This window comes from Hyla sarda, unplaced genomic scaffold (assembly GCF_029499605.1).
Source record: "Hyla sarda isolate aHylSar1 unplaced genomic scaffold, aHylSar1.hap1 scaffold_431, whole genome shotgun sequence".
Classification (NCBI taxonomy): domain Eukaryota; kingdom Metazoa; phylum Chordata; class Amphibia; order Anura; family Hylidae; genus Hyla; species Hyla sarda.
In genome coordinates this window covers 203857-219603 of record NW_026610446.1, presented here as the reverse complement: position 1 = coordinate 219603, position 15747 = coordinate 203857, and the positions used below count along the sequence as shown (strand labels likewise).

The 15747-nt window shown below is 46.6% G+C and overlaps 7 non-coding genes across 7 annotated transcripts; all 7 read right to left on the bottom strand.

Moving 5' to 3' along the window:
* Nucleotides 1-615: 615 nt before the first annotated feature.
* LOC130334228 (U2 spliceosomal RNA) lies at nucleotides 616-806 on the bottom strand. The gene has a single exon (XR_008876064.1). It is a non-coding gene; the product is annotated as a U2 spliceosomal RNA (small nuclear RNA).
* A 2088-nt stretch (nucleotides 807-2894) lies between these two features.
* LOC130334226 (U2 spliceosomal RNA) lies at nucleotides 2895-3085 on the bottom strand. The gene has a single exon (XR_008876063.1). It is a non-coding gene; the product is annotated as a U2 spliceosomal RNA (small nuclear RNA).
* Nucleotides 3086-5171: 2086 nt separating this feature from the next.
* Nucleotides 5172-5362, bottom strand: LOC130334225 (U2 spliceosomal RNA). The gene has a single exon (XR_008876062.1). It is a non-coding gene; the product is annotated as a U2 spliceosomal RNA (small nuclear RNA).
* Nucleotides 5363-7454: 2092 nt separating this feature from the next.
* Nucleotides 7455-7645, bottom strand: LOC130334223 (U2 spliceosomal RNA). The gene has a single exon (XR_008876060.1). It is a non-coding gene; the product is annotated as a U2 spliceosomal RNA (small nuclear RNA).
* A 2088-nt stretch (nucleotides 7646-9733) lies between these two features.
* Nucleotides 9734-9924, bottom strand: LOC130334222 (U2 spliceosomal RNA). Its single transcript, XR_008876059.1, has one exon. It is a non-coding gene; the product is annotated as a U2 spliceosomal RNA (small nuclear RNA).
* Nucleotides 9925-12012: 2088 nt separating this feature from the next.
* Nucleotides 12013-12203, bottom strand: LOC130334251 (U2 spliceosomal RNA). The gene has a single exon (XR_008876085.1). It is a non-coding gene; the product is annotated as a U2 spliceosomal RNA (small nuclear RNA).
* Nucleotides 12204-14307: 2104 nt separating this feature from the next.
* Nucleotides 14308-14489, bottom strand: LOC130334263 (U2 spliceosomal RNA). The gene has a single exon (XR_008876096.1). It is a non-coding gene; the product is annotated as a U2 spliceosomal RNA (small nuclear RNA).
* Between the last annotated feature and the right edge of the window lie 1258 nt (nucleotides 14490-15747).

The following is a 15747-nucleotide window of genomic DNA, read 5'->3' as shown; positions in this document are numbered from 1 at the left end:
GGGACATAGACAGCCAGCTGATGACCAATCCATTAGTGCAATGGATGGCTGGAAGCATTTGTCTTTGCCTTTGCAATACCACAGAAGCAATGCATGGTCAATGTACAGCAATGACACACCTGTGTGAACAGCCAGGAGACCACCCCCCCATGTTATGTTACATAGTTACATAGTTAGTACGGTCGAAAAAAGACATATGTCCATCAAGTTCAACCAGGGAATTAAGGGGTAGGGGTGTGGCGCGATATTGGGGAAGGGATGAGATTTTATATTTCTTCATAAGCATTAATCTTATTTTGTCAATTAGGAACATTCAGCACCCACCCGCTATCAAGGCAGCTGCCTATCATGTCATGCCCTACCTGCACAGGTGTGCTGGCTACTCAAATGATCCAATTAAGGAGGCCATTTAGTCAGCAGCAGCAGAAGTCCTGTGCCTGGACGCTCCAACAGCGGCCAGACACAAGCAGAAGCAGAAGCAGCAGAAGCAGCAGCAGCACCACCTTTTGTTTTTTGGCTGCAGCAGCAGCAGCAAGGCCCACAGGGCTGGCTAGCTGGCTAGCCAGCAAGCAGGTAGCAATGAAAGTAGGAATCTTTCTTTTTAACCCTGTAAGGGGGTGGTGCACTGTACCCGAAGATACTGCCATATCGGGTCAATGCATAGGGCGACGGAAGCAAGCTTCGAAATCGGCCCCCGTTCTCAAAAATCCATTTAATATATGGTCCCCAGATAGGGGACGTATCAGATATTAAACTGATAAGAACAGATACTACACTTGATCTTAGCCAAAAGGCCGAGAAGCGATAACCGTGAAAGGGGCGGGCCCAACAAGGTCCCCTTCATGGGCACTATCACTGCTTGCTGTCAGGGAGGCTGCCAGACAATTTTCCATGCACACTCTGGGCTGGGGGGCAGTCAACCACCAGTACACACAGCAGAACCTAAACCCATACCATTATTGCTAAGCAGCAAGACAGGGGCCCATTGCACTCCCACGGGGCCTTTTTAAATGCAATCCATAACCCGGATTTGCCAGGAACCCTTCTTACTCCTCCTACTTGCATGTGACACTGGGCTTAGGATCTGCATAGGAAACACACACACAAGCACACACCTACCTTTGTTGCCTGCAGATGCCTCCTTGGCTGTCCCCAAACGGTATCAAACCAACACCCACGGGAAGCTGTAAGCATAGAGGACATGCCTGCACCCCATTGGACTTACCTGTGTGGGTTAAATCCGGGTTATTTGACAACCTATGGCGGTGATGGTTCTGCTCAGGCAGAGCAGTGCTGATGCTCCTCATAAAGCTGTCGCTGCTGTGAAGGTTCTAGGTGACATCACAAATCCCTATGGTTACATACACAACAAAGCTGGGTTGTTGTTGTTTACACTCTGCAAGGCCTGTGGAAGTGAGTGACATCATAGCACTGTAGTTCTGAGGGTTCTAGATGGATGCAACAATCTCCTGTTGCTTCTATGAAGGCCATAATAGACGACATCACCAAACAGCTCCATAGTCACATACACAGCAAAGGAGAGATGTTGTTTACACCTAGTGATGTCAGTGGTATTGAGTGACATCACAGCACAGTGCTAAGGCTCCTGGGCCTGGACACAGCAGCGGCTGCAATATCTCAACGGAGAATACGTTTATATATATGTGTGTGTGTGCGCGTATATATATATATATATATATATATATATATATATATATATATATTTCTCCGCCGAAATCACTTTTAAACCCATTTCCACCTTTTTTTCCCTTCTCTTCCTCTTACTTTTTTTTCACGTTTTTTTACGTTTTTCTCCTTTTCGCCTCTTTTCTGGGCGTATTATTCTTCTTTTTCTTCTTTTTTTTCGTCTAATGCATACCCCATCAGTGCAGCAATGCTTATTCAATACCGCCAGCAGATGGAGACACTGGGGGATAATTTTCTAAGGATTTATACTGATTTTTCCTGTCTGAATTTGTCGCACAGAAAGTTGCAGGCCAAATATGTGTGACATTTCTGCGACTTTAGCTTCTAGAGCATTTTTACAACATTATACATAGGTGCTGAATACATAAAAAGCGACTGTTCAGCGACAGACAAGTCGCATCGGCTGAAAGTAGGCCAGAATGTCAGTCCATGTTGGAGCAGGTTTAGATACAGTCTAAAGTATAGATCTCAAAGTCTGTGCACAGAATTTAGCAAGGGCCTCGCACCTTCTGATGCATCAGGTAGGTGCACAATAGCATAGCCTAACCCTCTGTACTTTGGTCTATATTGATGCGGGACATAGACAGCCAGCTGATGACCAATCCATTAGTGCAATGGATGGCTGGAAGCATTTGTCTTTGCCTTTGCAATACCACAGAAGCAATGCATGGTCAATGTACAGCAATGACACACCTGTGTGAACAGCCAGGAGACCCCCCCCATGTTATGTTACATAGTTACATAGTTAGTACGGTCGAAAAAAGACATATGTCCATCAAGTTCAACCAGGGAATTAAGGGGTAGGGGTGTGGCGCGATATTGGGGAAGGGATGAGATTTTATATTTCTTCATAAGCATTAATCTTATTTTGTCAATTAGGAACATTCAGCACCCACCCGCTATCAAGGCAGCTGCCTATCATGTCATGCCCTACCTGCACAGGTGTGCTGGCTACTCAAATGATCCAATTAAGGAGGCCATTTAGTCAGCAGCAGCAGAAGTCCTGTGCCTGGACGCTCCAACAGCGGCCAGACACAAGCAGAAGCAGAAGCAGCAGAAGCAGCAGCAGCACCACCTTTTGTTTTTTGGCTGCAGCAGCAGCAGCAAGGCCCACAGGGCTGGCTAGCTGGCTAGCCAGCAAGCAGGTAGCAATGAAAGTAGGAATCTTTCTTTTTAACCCTGTAAGGGGGTGGTGCACTGTACCCGAAGATACTGCCATATCGGGTCAATGCATAGGGCGACGGAAGCAAGCTTCGAAATCGGCCCCCGTTCTCAAAAATCCATTTAATATATGGTCCCCAGATAGGGGACGTATCAGATATTAAACTGATAAGAACAGATACTACACTTGATCTTAGCCAAAAGGCCGAGAAGCGATAACCGTGAAAGGGGCGGGCCCAACAAGGTCCCCTTCATGGGCACTATCACTGCTTGCTGTCAGGGAGGCTGCCAGACAATTTTCCATGCACACTCTGGGCTGGGGGGCAGTCAACCACCAGTACACACAGCAGAACCTAAACCCATACCATTATTGCTAAGCAGCAAGACAGGGGCCCATTGCACTCCCACGGGGCCTTTTTAAATGCAATCCATAACCCGGATTTGCCAGGAACCCTTCTTACTCCTCCTACTTGCATGTGACACTGGGCTTAGGATCTGCATAGGAAACACACACACAAGCACACACCTACCTTTGTTGCCTGCAGATGCCTCCTTGGCTGTCCCCAAACGGTATCAAACCAACACCCACGGGAAGCTGTAAGCATAGAGGACATGCCTGCACCCCATTGGACTTACCTGTGTGGGTTAAATCCGGGTTATTTGACAACCTATGGCGGTGATGGTTCTGCTCAGGCAGAGCAGTGCTGATGCTCCTCATAAAGCTGTCGCTGCTGTGAAGGTTCTAGGTGACATCACAAATCCCTATGGTTACATACACAACAAAGCTGGGTTGTTGTTGTTTACACTCTGCAAGGCCTGTGGAAGTGAGTGACATCATAGCACTGTAGTTCTGAGGGTTCTAGATGGATGCAACAATCTCCTGTTGCTTCTATGAAGGCCATAATAGACGACATCACCAAACAGCTCCATAGTCACATACACAGCAAAGGAGAGATGTTGTTTACACCTAGTGATGTCAGTGGTATTGAGTGACATCACAGCACAGTGCTAAGGCTCCTGGGCCTGGACACAGCAGCGGCTGCAATATCTCAACGGAGAATACGTTTATATATATGTGTGTGTGTGCGCGTATATATATATATATATATATATATATATATATATATATATATTTCTCCGCCGAAATCACTTTTAAACCCATTTCCACCTTTTTTTCCCTTCTCTTCCTCTTACTTTTTTTTCACGTTTTTTTACGTTTTTCTCCTTTTCGCCTCTTTTCTGGGCGTATTATTCTTCTTTTTCTTCTTTTTTTTCGTCTAATGCATACCCCATCAGTGCAGCAATGCTTATTCAATACCGCCAGCAGATGGAGACACTGGGGGATAATTTTCTAAGGATTTATACTGATTTTTCCTGTCTGAATTTGTCGCACAGAAAGTTGCAGGCCAAATATGTGTGACATTTCTGCGACTTTAGCTTCTAGAGCATTTTTACAACATTATACATAGGTGCTGAATACATAAAAAGCGACTGTTCAGCGACAGACAAGTCGCATCGGCTGAAAGTAGGCCAGAATGTCAGTCCATGTTGGAGCAGGTTTAGATACAGTCTAAAGTATAGATCTCAAAGTCTGTGCACAGAATTTAGCAAGGGCCTCGCACCTTCTGATGCATCAGGTAGGTGCACAATAGCATAGCCTAACCCTCTGTACTTTGGTCTATATTGATGCGGGACATAGACAGCCAGCTGATGACCAATCCATTAGTGCAATGGATGGCTGGAAGCATTTGTCTTTGCCTTTGCAATACCACAGAAGCAATGCATGGTCAATGTACAGCAATGACACACCTGTGTGAACAGCCAGGAGACCCCCCCCATGTTATGTTACATAGTTACATAGTTAGTACGGTCGAAAAAAGACATATGTCCATCAAGTTCAACCAGGGAATTAAGGGGTAGGGGTGTGGCGCGATATTGGGGAAGGGATGAGATTTTATATTTCTTCATAAGCATTAATCTTATTTTGTCAATTAGGAACATTCAGCACCCACCCGCTATCAAGGCAGCTGCCTATCATGTCATGCCCTACCTGCACAGGTGTGCTGGCTACTCAAATGATCCAATTAAGGAGGCCATTTAGTCAGCAGCAGCAGAAGTCCTGTGCCTGGACGCTCCAACAGCGGCCAGACACAAGCAGAAGCAGAAGCAGCAGAAGCAGCAGCAGCACCACCTTTTGTTTTTTGGCTGCAGCAGCAGCAGCAAGGCCCACAGGGCTGGCTAGCTGGCTAGCCAGCAAGCAGGTAGCAATGAAAGTAGGAATCTTTCTTTTTAACCCTGTAAGGGGGTGGTGCACTGTACCCGAAGATACTGCCATATCGGGTCAATGCATAGGGCGACGGAAGCAAGCTTCGAAATCGGCCCCCGTTCTCAAAAATCCATTTAATATATGGTCCCCAGATAGGGGACGTATCAGATATTAAACTGATAAGAACAGATACTACACTTGATCTTAGCCAAAAGGCCGAGAAGCGATAACCGTGAAAGGGGCGGGCCCAACAAGGTCCCCTTCATGGGCACTATCACTGCTTGCTGTCAGGGAGGCTGCCAGACAATTTTCCATGCACACTCTGGGCTGGGGGGCAGTCAACCACCAGTACACACAGCAGAACCTAAACCCATACCATTATTGCTAAGCAGCAAGACAGGGGCCCATTGCACTCCCACGGGGCCTTTTTAAATGCAATCCATAACCCGGATTTGCCAGGAACCCTTCTTACTCCTCCTACTTGCATGTGACACTGGGCTTAGGATCTGCATAGGAAACACACACACAAGCACACACCTACCTTTGTTGCCTGCAGATGCCTCCTTGGCTGTCCCCAAACGGTATCAAACCAACACCCACGGGAAGCTGTAAGCATAGAGGACATGCCTGCACCCCATTGGACTTACCTGTGTGGGTTAAATCCGGGTTATTTGACAACCTATGGCGGTGATGGTTCTGCTCAGGCAGAGCAGTGCTGATGCTCCTCATAAAGCTGTCGCTGCTGTGAAGGTTCTAGGTGACATCACAAATCCCTATGGTTACATACACAACAAAGCTGGGTTGTTGTTGTTTACACTCTGCAAGGCCTGTGGAAGTGAGTGACATCATAGCACTGTAGTTCTGAGGGTTCTAGATGGATGCAACAATCTCCTGTTGCTTCTATGAAGGCCATAATAGACGACATCACCAAACAGCTCCATAGTCACATACACAGCAAAGGAGAGATGTTGTTTACACCTAGTGATGTCAGTGGTATTGAGTGACATCACAGCACAGTGCTAAGGCTCCTGGGCCTGGACACAGCAGCGGCTGCAATATCTCAACGGAGAATACGTTTATATATATGTGTGTGTGTGCGCGTATATATATATATATATATATATATATATATATATATATATATATATATTTCTCCGCCGAAATCACTTTTAAACCCATTTCCACCTTTTTTTCCCTTCTCTTCCTCTTACTTTTTTTTCACGTTTTTTTACGTTTTTCTCCTTTTCGCCTCTTTTCTGGGCGTATTATTCTTCTTTTTCTTCTTTTTTTTCGTCTAATGCATACCCCATCAGTGCAGCAATGCTTATTCAATACCGCCAGCAGATGGAGACACTGGGGGATAATTTTCTAAGGATTTATACTGATTTTTCCTGTCTGAATTTGTCGCACAGAAAGTTGCAGGCCAAATATGTGTGACATTTCTGCGACTTTAGCTTCTAGAGCATTTTTACAACATTATACATAGGTGCTGAATACATAAAAAGCGACTGTTCAGCGACAGACAAGTCGCATCGGCTGAAAGTAGGCCAGAATGTCAGTCCATGTTGGAGCAGGTTTAGATACAGTCTAAAGTATAGATCTCAAAGTCTGTGCACAGAATTTAGCAAGGGCCTCGCACCTTCTGATGCATCAGGTAGGTGCACAATAGCATAGCCTAACCCTCTGTACTTTGGTCTATATTGATGCGGGACATAGACAGCCAGCTGATGACAATCCATTAGTGCAATGGATGGCTGGAAGCATTTGTCTTTGCCTTTGCAATACCACAGAAGCAATGCATGGTCAATGTACAGCAATGACACACCTGTGTGAACAGCCAGGAGACCCCCCCCCATGTTATGTTACATAGTTACATAGTTAGTACGGTCGAAAAAAGACATATGTCCATCAAGTTCAACCAGGGAATTAAGGGGTAGGGGTGTGGCGCGATATTGGGGAAGGGATGAGATTTTATATTTCTTCATAAGCATTAATCTTATTTTGTCAATTAGGAACATTCAGCACCCACCCGCTATCAAGGCAGCTGCCTATCATGTCATGCCCTACCTGCACAGGTGTGCTGGCTACTCAAATGATCCAATTAAGGAGGCCATTTAGTCAGCAGCAGCAGAAGTCCTGTGCCTGGACGCTCCAACAGCGGCCAGACACAAGCAGAAGCAGAAGCAGCAGAAGCAGCAGCAGCACCACCTTTTGTTTTTTGGCTGCAGCAGCAGCAGCAAGGCCCACAGGGCTGGCTAGCTGGCTAGCCAGCAAGCAGGTAGCAATGAAAGTAGGAATCTTTCTTTTTAACCCTGTAAGGGGGTGGTGCACTGTACCCGAAGATACTGCCATATCGGGTCAATGCATAGGGCGACGGAAGCAAGCTTCGAAATCGGCCCCCGTTCTCAAAAATCCATTTAATATATGGTCCCCAGATAGGGGACGTATCAGATATTAAACTGATAAGAACAGATACTACACTTGATCTTAGCCAAAAGGCCGAGAAGCGATAACCGTGAAAGGGGCGGGCCCAACAAGGTCCCCTTCATGGGCACTATCACTGCTTGCTGTCAGGGAGGCTGCCAGACAATTTTCCATGCACACTCTGGGCTGGGGGGCAGTCAACCACCAGTACACACAGCAGAACCTAAACCCATACCATTATTGCTAAGCAGCAAGACAGGGGCCCATTGCACTCCCACGGGGCCTTTTTAAATGCAATCCATAACCCGGATTTGCCAGGAACCCTTCTTACTCCTCCTACTTGCATGTGACACTGGGCTTAGGATCTGCATAGGAAACACACACACAAGCACACACCTACCTTTGTTGCCTGCAGATGCCTCCTTGGCTGTCCCCAAACGGTATCAAACCAACACCCACGGGAAGCTGTAAGCATAGAGGACATGCCTGCACCCCATTGGACTTACCTGTGTGGGTTAAATCCGGGTTATTTGACAACCTATGGCGGTGATGGTTCTGCTCAGGCAGAGCAGTGCTGATGCTCCTCATAAAGCTGTCGCTGCTGTGAAGGTTCTAGGTGACATCACAAATCCCTATGGTTACATACACAACAAAGCTGGGTTGTTGTTGTTTACACTCTGCAAGGCCTGTGGAAGTGAGTGACATCATAGCACTGTAGTTCTGAGGGTTCTAGATGGATGCAACAATCTCCTGTTGCTTCTATGAAGGCCATAATAGACGACATCACCAAACAGCTCCATAGTCACATACACAGCAAAGGAGAGATGTTGTTTACACCTAGTGATGTCAGTGGTATTGAGTGACATCACAGCACAGTGCTAAGGCTCCTGGGCCTGGACACAGCAGCGGCTGCAATATCTCAACGGAGAATACGTTTATATATATGTGTGTGTGTGCGCGTATATATATATATATATATATATATATATATATATATATATATATTTCTCCGCCGAAATCACTTTTAAACCCATTTCCACCTTTTTTTCCCTTCTCTTCCTCTTACTTTTTTTTCACGTTTTTTTACGTTTTTCTCCTTTTCGCCTCTTTTCTGGGCGTATTATTCTTCTTTTTCTTCTTTTTTTTCGTCTAATGCATACCCCATCAGTGCAGCAATGCTTATTCAATACCGCCAGCAGATGGAGACACTGGGGGATAATTTTCTAAGGATTTATACTGATTTTTCCTGTCTGAATTTGTCGCACAGAAAGTTGCAGGCCAAATATGTGTGACATTTCTGCGACTTTAGCTTCTAGAGCATTTTTACAACATTATACATAGGTGCTGAATACATAAAAAGCGACTGTTCAGCGACAGACAAGTCGCATCGGCTGAAAGTAGGCCAGAATGTCAGTCCATGTTGGAGCAGGTTTAGATACAGTCTAAAGTATAGATCTCAAAGTCTGTGCACAGAATTTAGCAAGGGCCTCGCACCTTCTGATGCATCAGGTAGGTGCACAATAGCATAGCCTAACCCTCTGTACTTTGGTCTATATTGATGCGGGACATAGACAGCCAGCTGATGACCAATCCATTAGTGCAATGGATGGCTGGAAGCATTTGTCTTTGCCTTTGCAATACCACAGAAGCAATGCATGGTCAATGTACAGCAATGACACACCTGTGTGAACAGCCAGGAGACCCCCCCCATGTTATGTTACATAGTTACATAGTTAGTACGGTCGAAAAAAGACATATGTCCATCAAGTTCAACCAGGGAATTAAGGGGTAGGGGTGTGGCGCGATATTGGGGAAGGGATGAGATTTTATATTTCTTCATAAGCATTAATCTTATTTTGTCAATTAGGAACATTCAGCACCCACCCGCTATCAAGGCAGCTGCCTATCATGTCATGCCCTACCTGCACAGGTGTGCTGGCTACTCAAATGATCCAATTAAGGAGGCCATTTAGTCAGCAGCAGCAGAAGTCCTGTGCCTGGACGCTCCAACAGCGGCCAGACACAAGCAGAAGCAGAAGCAGCAGAAGCAGCAGCAGCACCACCTTTTGTTTTTTGGCTGCAGCAGCAGCAGCAAGGCCCACAGGGCTGGCTAGCTGGCTAGCCAGCAAGCAGGTAGCAATGAAAGTAGGAATCTTTCTTTTTAACCCTGTAAGGGGGTGGTGCACTGTACCCGAAGATACTGCCATATCGGGTCAATGCATAGGGCGACGGAAGCAAGCTTCGAAATCGGCCCCCGTTCTCAAAAATCCATTTAATATATGGTCCCCAGATAGGGGACGTATCAGATATTAAACTGATAAGAACAGATACTACACTTGATCTTAGCCAAAAGGCCGAGAAGCGATAACCGTGAAAGGGGCGGGCCCAACAAGGTCCCCTTCATGGGCACTATCACTGCTTGCTGTCAGGGAGGCTGCCAGACAATTTTCCATGCACACTCTGGGCTGGGGGGCAGTCAACCACCAGTACACACAGCAGAACCTAAACCCATACCATTATTGCTAAGCAGCAAGACAGGGGCCCATTGCACTCCCACGGGGCCTTTTTAAATGCAATCCATAACCCGGATTTGCCAGGAACCCTTCTTACTCCTCCTACTTGCATGTGACACTGGGCTTAGGATCTGCATAGGAAACACACACACAAGCACACACCTACCTTTGTTGCCTGCAGATGCCTCCTTGGCTGTCCCCAAACGGTATCAAACCAACACCCACGGGAAGCTGTAAGCATAGAGGACATGCCTGCACCCCATTGGACTTACCTGTGTGGGTTAAATCCGGGTTATTTGACAACCTATGGCGGTGATGGTTCTGCTCAGGCAGAGCAGTGCTGATGCTCCTCATAAAGCTGTCGCTGCTGTGAAGGTTCTAGGTGACATCACAAATCCCTATGGTTACATACACAACAAAGCTGGGTTGTTGTTGTTTACACTCTGCAAGGCCTGTGGAAGTGAGTGACATCATAGCACTGTAGTTCTGAGGGTTCTAGATGGATGCAACAATCTCCTGTTGCTTCTATGAAGGCCATAATAGACGACATCACCAAACAGCTCCATAGTCACATACACAGCAAAGGAGAGATGTTGTTTACACCTAGTGATGTCAGTGGTATTGAGTGACATCACAGCACAGTGCTAAGGCTCCTGGGCCTGGACACAGCAGCGGCTGCAATATCTCAACGGAGAATACGTTTATATATATGTGTGTGTGTGCGCGTATATATATATATATATATATATATATATATATATATATATATATTTCTCCGCCGAAATCACTTTTAAACCCATTTCCACCTTTTTTTCCCTTCTCTTCCTCTTACTTTTTTTTCACGTTTTTTTACGTTTTTCTCCTTTTCGCCTCTTTTCTGGGCGTATTATTCTTCTTTTTCTTCTTTTTTTTCGTCTAATGCATACCCCATCAGTGCAGCAATGCTTATTCAATACCGCCAGCAGATGGAGACACTGGGGGATAATTTTCTAAGGATTTATACTGATTTTTCCTGTCTGAATTTGTCGCACAGAAAGTTGCAGGCCAAATATGTGTGACATTTCTGCGACTTTAGCTTCTAGAGCATTTTTACAACATTATACATAGGTGCTGAATACATAAAAAGCGACTGTTCAGCGACAGACAAGTCGCATCGGCTGAAAGTAGGCCAGAATGTCAGTCCATGTTGGAGCAGGTTTAGATACAGTCTAAAGTATAGATCTCAAAGTCTGTGCACAGAATTTAGCAAGGGCCTCGCACCTTCTGATGCATCAGGTAGGTGCACAATAGCATAGCCTAACCCTCTGTACTTTGGTCTATATTGATGCGGGACATAGACAGCCAGCTGATGACCAATCCATTAGTGCAATGGATGGCTGGAAGCATTTGTCTTTGCCTTTGCAATACCACAGAAGCAATGCATGGTCAATGTACAGCAATGACACACCTGTGTGAACAGCCAGGAGACCCCCCCCATGTTATGTTACATAGTTACATAGTTAGTACGGTCGAAAAAAGACATATGTCCATCAAGTTCAACCAGGGAATTAAGGGGTAGGGGTGTGGCGCGATATTGGGGAAGGGATGAGATTTTATATTTCTTCATAAGCATTAATCTTATTTTGTCAATTAGGAACATTCAGCACCCACCCGCTATCAAGGCAGCTGCCTATCATGTCATGCCCTACCTGCACAGGTGTGCTGGCTACTCAAATGATCCAATTAAGGAGGCCATTTAGTCAGCAGCAGCAGAAGTCCTGTGCCTGGACGCTCCAACAGCGGCCAGACACAAGCAGAAGCAGAAGCAGCAGAAGCAGCAGCAGCACCACCTTTTGTTTTTTGGCTGCAGCAGCAGCAGCAAGGCCCACAGGGCTGGCTAGCTGGCTAGCCAGCAAGCAGGTAGCAATGAAAGTAGGAATCTTTCTTTTTAACCCTGTAAGGGGGTGGTGCACTGTACCCGAAGATACTGCCATATCGGGTCAATGCATAGGGCGACGGAAGCAAGCTTCGAAATCGGCCCCCGTTCACAAAAATCCATTTAATATATGGTCCCCAGATAGGGGACGTATCAGATATTAAACTGATAAGAACAGATACTACACTTGATCTTAGCCAAAAGGCCGAGAAGCGATAACCGTGAAAGGGGCGGGCCCAACAAGGTCCCCTTCATGGGCACTATCACTGCTTGCTGTCAGGGAGGCTGCCAGACAATTTTCCATGCACACTCTGGGCTGGGGGGCAGTCAACCACCAGTACACACAGCAGAACCTAAACCCATACCATTATTGCTAAGCAGCAAGACAGGGGCCCATTGCACTCCCACGGGGCCTTTTTAAATGCAATCCATAACCCGGATTTGCCAGGAACCCTTCTTACTCCTCCTACTTGCATGTGACACTGGGCTTAGGATCTGCATAGGAAACACACACACAAGCACACACCTACCTTTGTTGCCTGCAGATGCCTCCTTGGCTGTCCCCAAACGGTATCAAACCAACACCCACGGGAAGCTGTAAGCATAGAGGACATGCCTGCACCCCATTGGACTTACCTGTGTGGGTTAAATCCGGGTTATTTGACAACCTATGGCGGTGATGGTTCTGCTCAGGCAGAGCAGTGCTGATGCTCCTCATAAAGCTGTCGCTGCTGTGAAGGTTCTAGGTGACATCACAAATCCCTATGGTTACATACACAACAAAGCTGGGTTGTTGTTGTTGGGTTGTTGTTGTTTACACTCTGCAAGGCCTGTGGAAGTGAGTGACATCATAGCACTGTAGTTCTGAGGGTTCTAGATGGATGCAACAATCTCCTGTTGCTTCTATGAAGGCCATAATAGACGACATCACCAAACAGCTCCATAGTCACATACACAGCAAAGGAGAGATGTTGTTTACACCTAGTGATGTCAGTGGTATTGAGTGACATCACAGCACAGTGCTAAGGCTCCTGGGCCTGGACACAGCAGCGGCTGCAATATCTCAACGGAGAATACGTTTATATATATGTGTGTGTGTGCGCGTATATATATATATATATATATATATATATATATATATATATATATATTTCTCCGCCGAAATCACTTTTAAACCCATTTCCACCTTTTTTTCCCTTCTCTTCCTCTTACTTTTTTTTCACGTTTTTTTACGTTTTTCTCCTTTTCGCCTCTTTTCTGGGCGTATTATTCTTCTTTTTCTTCTTTTTTTTCGTCTAATGCATACCCCATCAGTGCAGCAATGCTTATTCAATACCGCCAGCAGATGGAGACACTGGGGGATAATTTTCTAAGGATTTATACTGATTTTTCCTGTCTGAATTTGTCGCACAGAAAGTTGCAGGCCAAATATGTGTGACATTTCTGCGACTTTAGCTTCTAGAGCATTTTTACAACATTATACATAGGTGCTGAATACATAAAAAGCGACTGTTCAGCGACAGACAAGTCGCATCGGCTGAAAGTAGGCCAGAATGTCAGTCCATGTTGGAGCAGGTTTAGATACAGTCTAAAGCATAGATCTCAAAGTCTGTGCACAGAATTTAGCAAGGGCCTCGCACCTTCTGATGCATCAGGTAGGTGCACAATAGCATAGCCTAACCCTCTGTACTTTGGTCTATATTGATGCGGGACATAGACAGCCAGCTGATGACCAATCCATTAGTGCAATGGATGGCTGGAAGCATTTGTCTTTGCCTTTGCAATACCACAGAAGCAATGCATGGTCAATGTACAGCAATGACACACCTGTGTGAACAGCCAGGAGACCCCCCCCATGTTATGTTACATAGTTACATAGTTAGTACGGTCGAAAAAAGACATATGTCCATCAAGTTCAACCAGGGAATTAAGGGGTAGGGGTGTGGCGCGATATTGGGGAAGGGATGAGATTTTATATTTCTTCATAAGCATTAATCTTATTTTGTCAATTAGGAACATTCAGCACCCACCCGCTATCAAGGCAGCTGCCTATCATGTCATGCCCTACCTGCACAGGTGTGCTGGCTACTCAAATGATCCAATTAAGGAGGCCATTTAGTCAGCAGCAGCAGAAGTCCTGTGCCTGGACGCTCCAACAGCGGCCAGACACAAGCAGAAGCAGAAGCAGCAGAAGCAGCAGCAGCACCACCTTTTGTTTTTTGGCTGCAGCAGCAGCAGCAAGGCCCACAGGGCTGGCTAGCTGGCTAGCCAGCAAGCAGGTAGCAATGAAAGTAGGAATCTTTCTTTTTAACCCTGTAAGGGGGTGGTGCACTGTACCCGAAGATACTGCCATATCGGGTCAATGCATAGGGCGACGGAAGCAAGCTTCGAAATCGGCCCCCGTTCTCAAAAATCCATTTAATATATGGTCCCCAGATAGGGGACGTATCAGATATTAAACTGATAAGAACAGATTTTTTTTTTTTTTGATTGAAAGAGCTTTATTTTCCGTTCAGTCATTACAAGTCGTACAATAAATTACAGTCACACAAAGCATGATAGTACAATACACAGCAAAGGTTCCCTAAGCTATACATCGCACACCATGCTACTCTAACATTCAGCTCAATCCTGCAATAGAAAAGCACAAGAGATCAAACAAAAACCAAATAATACAATCTGTGATCGGGGTAGGGGTGTGGGCGACTATGTGGGGGTAGGGAGGGGGCGGATCACAGGGCCAAAACTGTTGGGCTGTATCTTCAGGGAGACATGGGAGAAGGAGAGGGGTCTTCACTCCTCTTCTTCCTCATCAACGGCCGAGCTGTCCAAGATGGAATAGTCTCTAAGCAGGTTCTTGATGAACCTGCGGCAGTCCCGGACGGACATGTTTTCCCTGTTGATCACGAGGCGGTTCCTGGAGAGCCACACTGCGTCCTTAAAACAGTTCATAAGGCGCCAGGCCTCCTGGATGGCCTCCACGTCGTGGGTCCCAGGGAACAGGCCGTAAAGCACCGAATGGTACGATAGGCAGCTCCTGGGCACTGAGTCTCTGAGTTCCTGTTCTAGGGCGTCCAACAGACCCTGTGCAAAGGGGCACTGCCAAAACACGTGGAAAGATGTTTCCTCCACGTAGGGGCAACGGGGGCAGTACCGGGTCTTGCACAGGTTGCGGGCATGCATGAATGACCTGAGAGAGAGACCTCCCATGACGGCCATCCACGACAAGTCCTTGTGTCCATTGGTAAGCCGCTTTGAGGCCACATTGTTCCAAACTGTCTCTGCAGTGGCTGCGGGGAGTCCCGGAACCAGCTCGGTCGAGTCCTTAGCTCGGATGAGCTTGTGGATTGTCTTTGGCTTCCATAGGTCTGGTTTCAGTCCTTCCAGCTGGTGCTCCCTCACAAACCGGACAACATCCCCATAGAACCAGGGAGTGTTCCAGTTGTAAGGGATGGAGCTGTCCCACTTGTCCCAGCCCAGCTGTCTCCAGAGGGGCATGAGAAGCAAGCGAGACATGGACCTGCCCGCTGAGCCAGTCTTTTCTACAAGAGTCCGCTGCACCGTGACACATGCAAAGGAGGCCCTCAGCAGAGCGGGGATGTCGGGTATTCCCTTCCCACCCTTGCGGGGTTCCTTGTACATCACGGTCCTCTTGACTCTGTCCATTTTGCCCCAGACGAAGCCAAATACTGTCCGGGTGATGGCCTTGCAAACGGTGGTATGGGGAGGCCAGGCCTGTGCGGTATATTGGAGCACAGGCA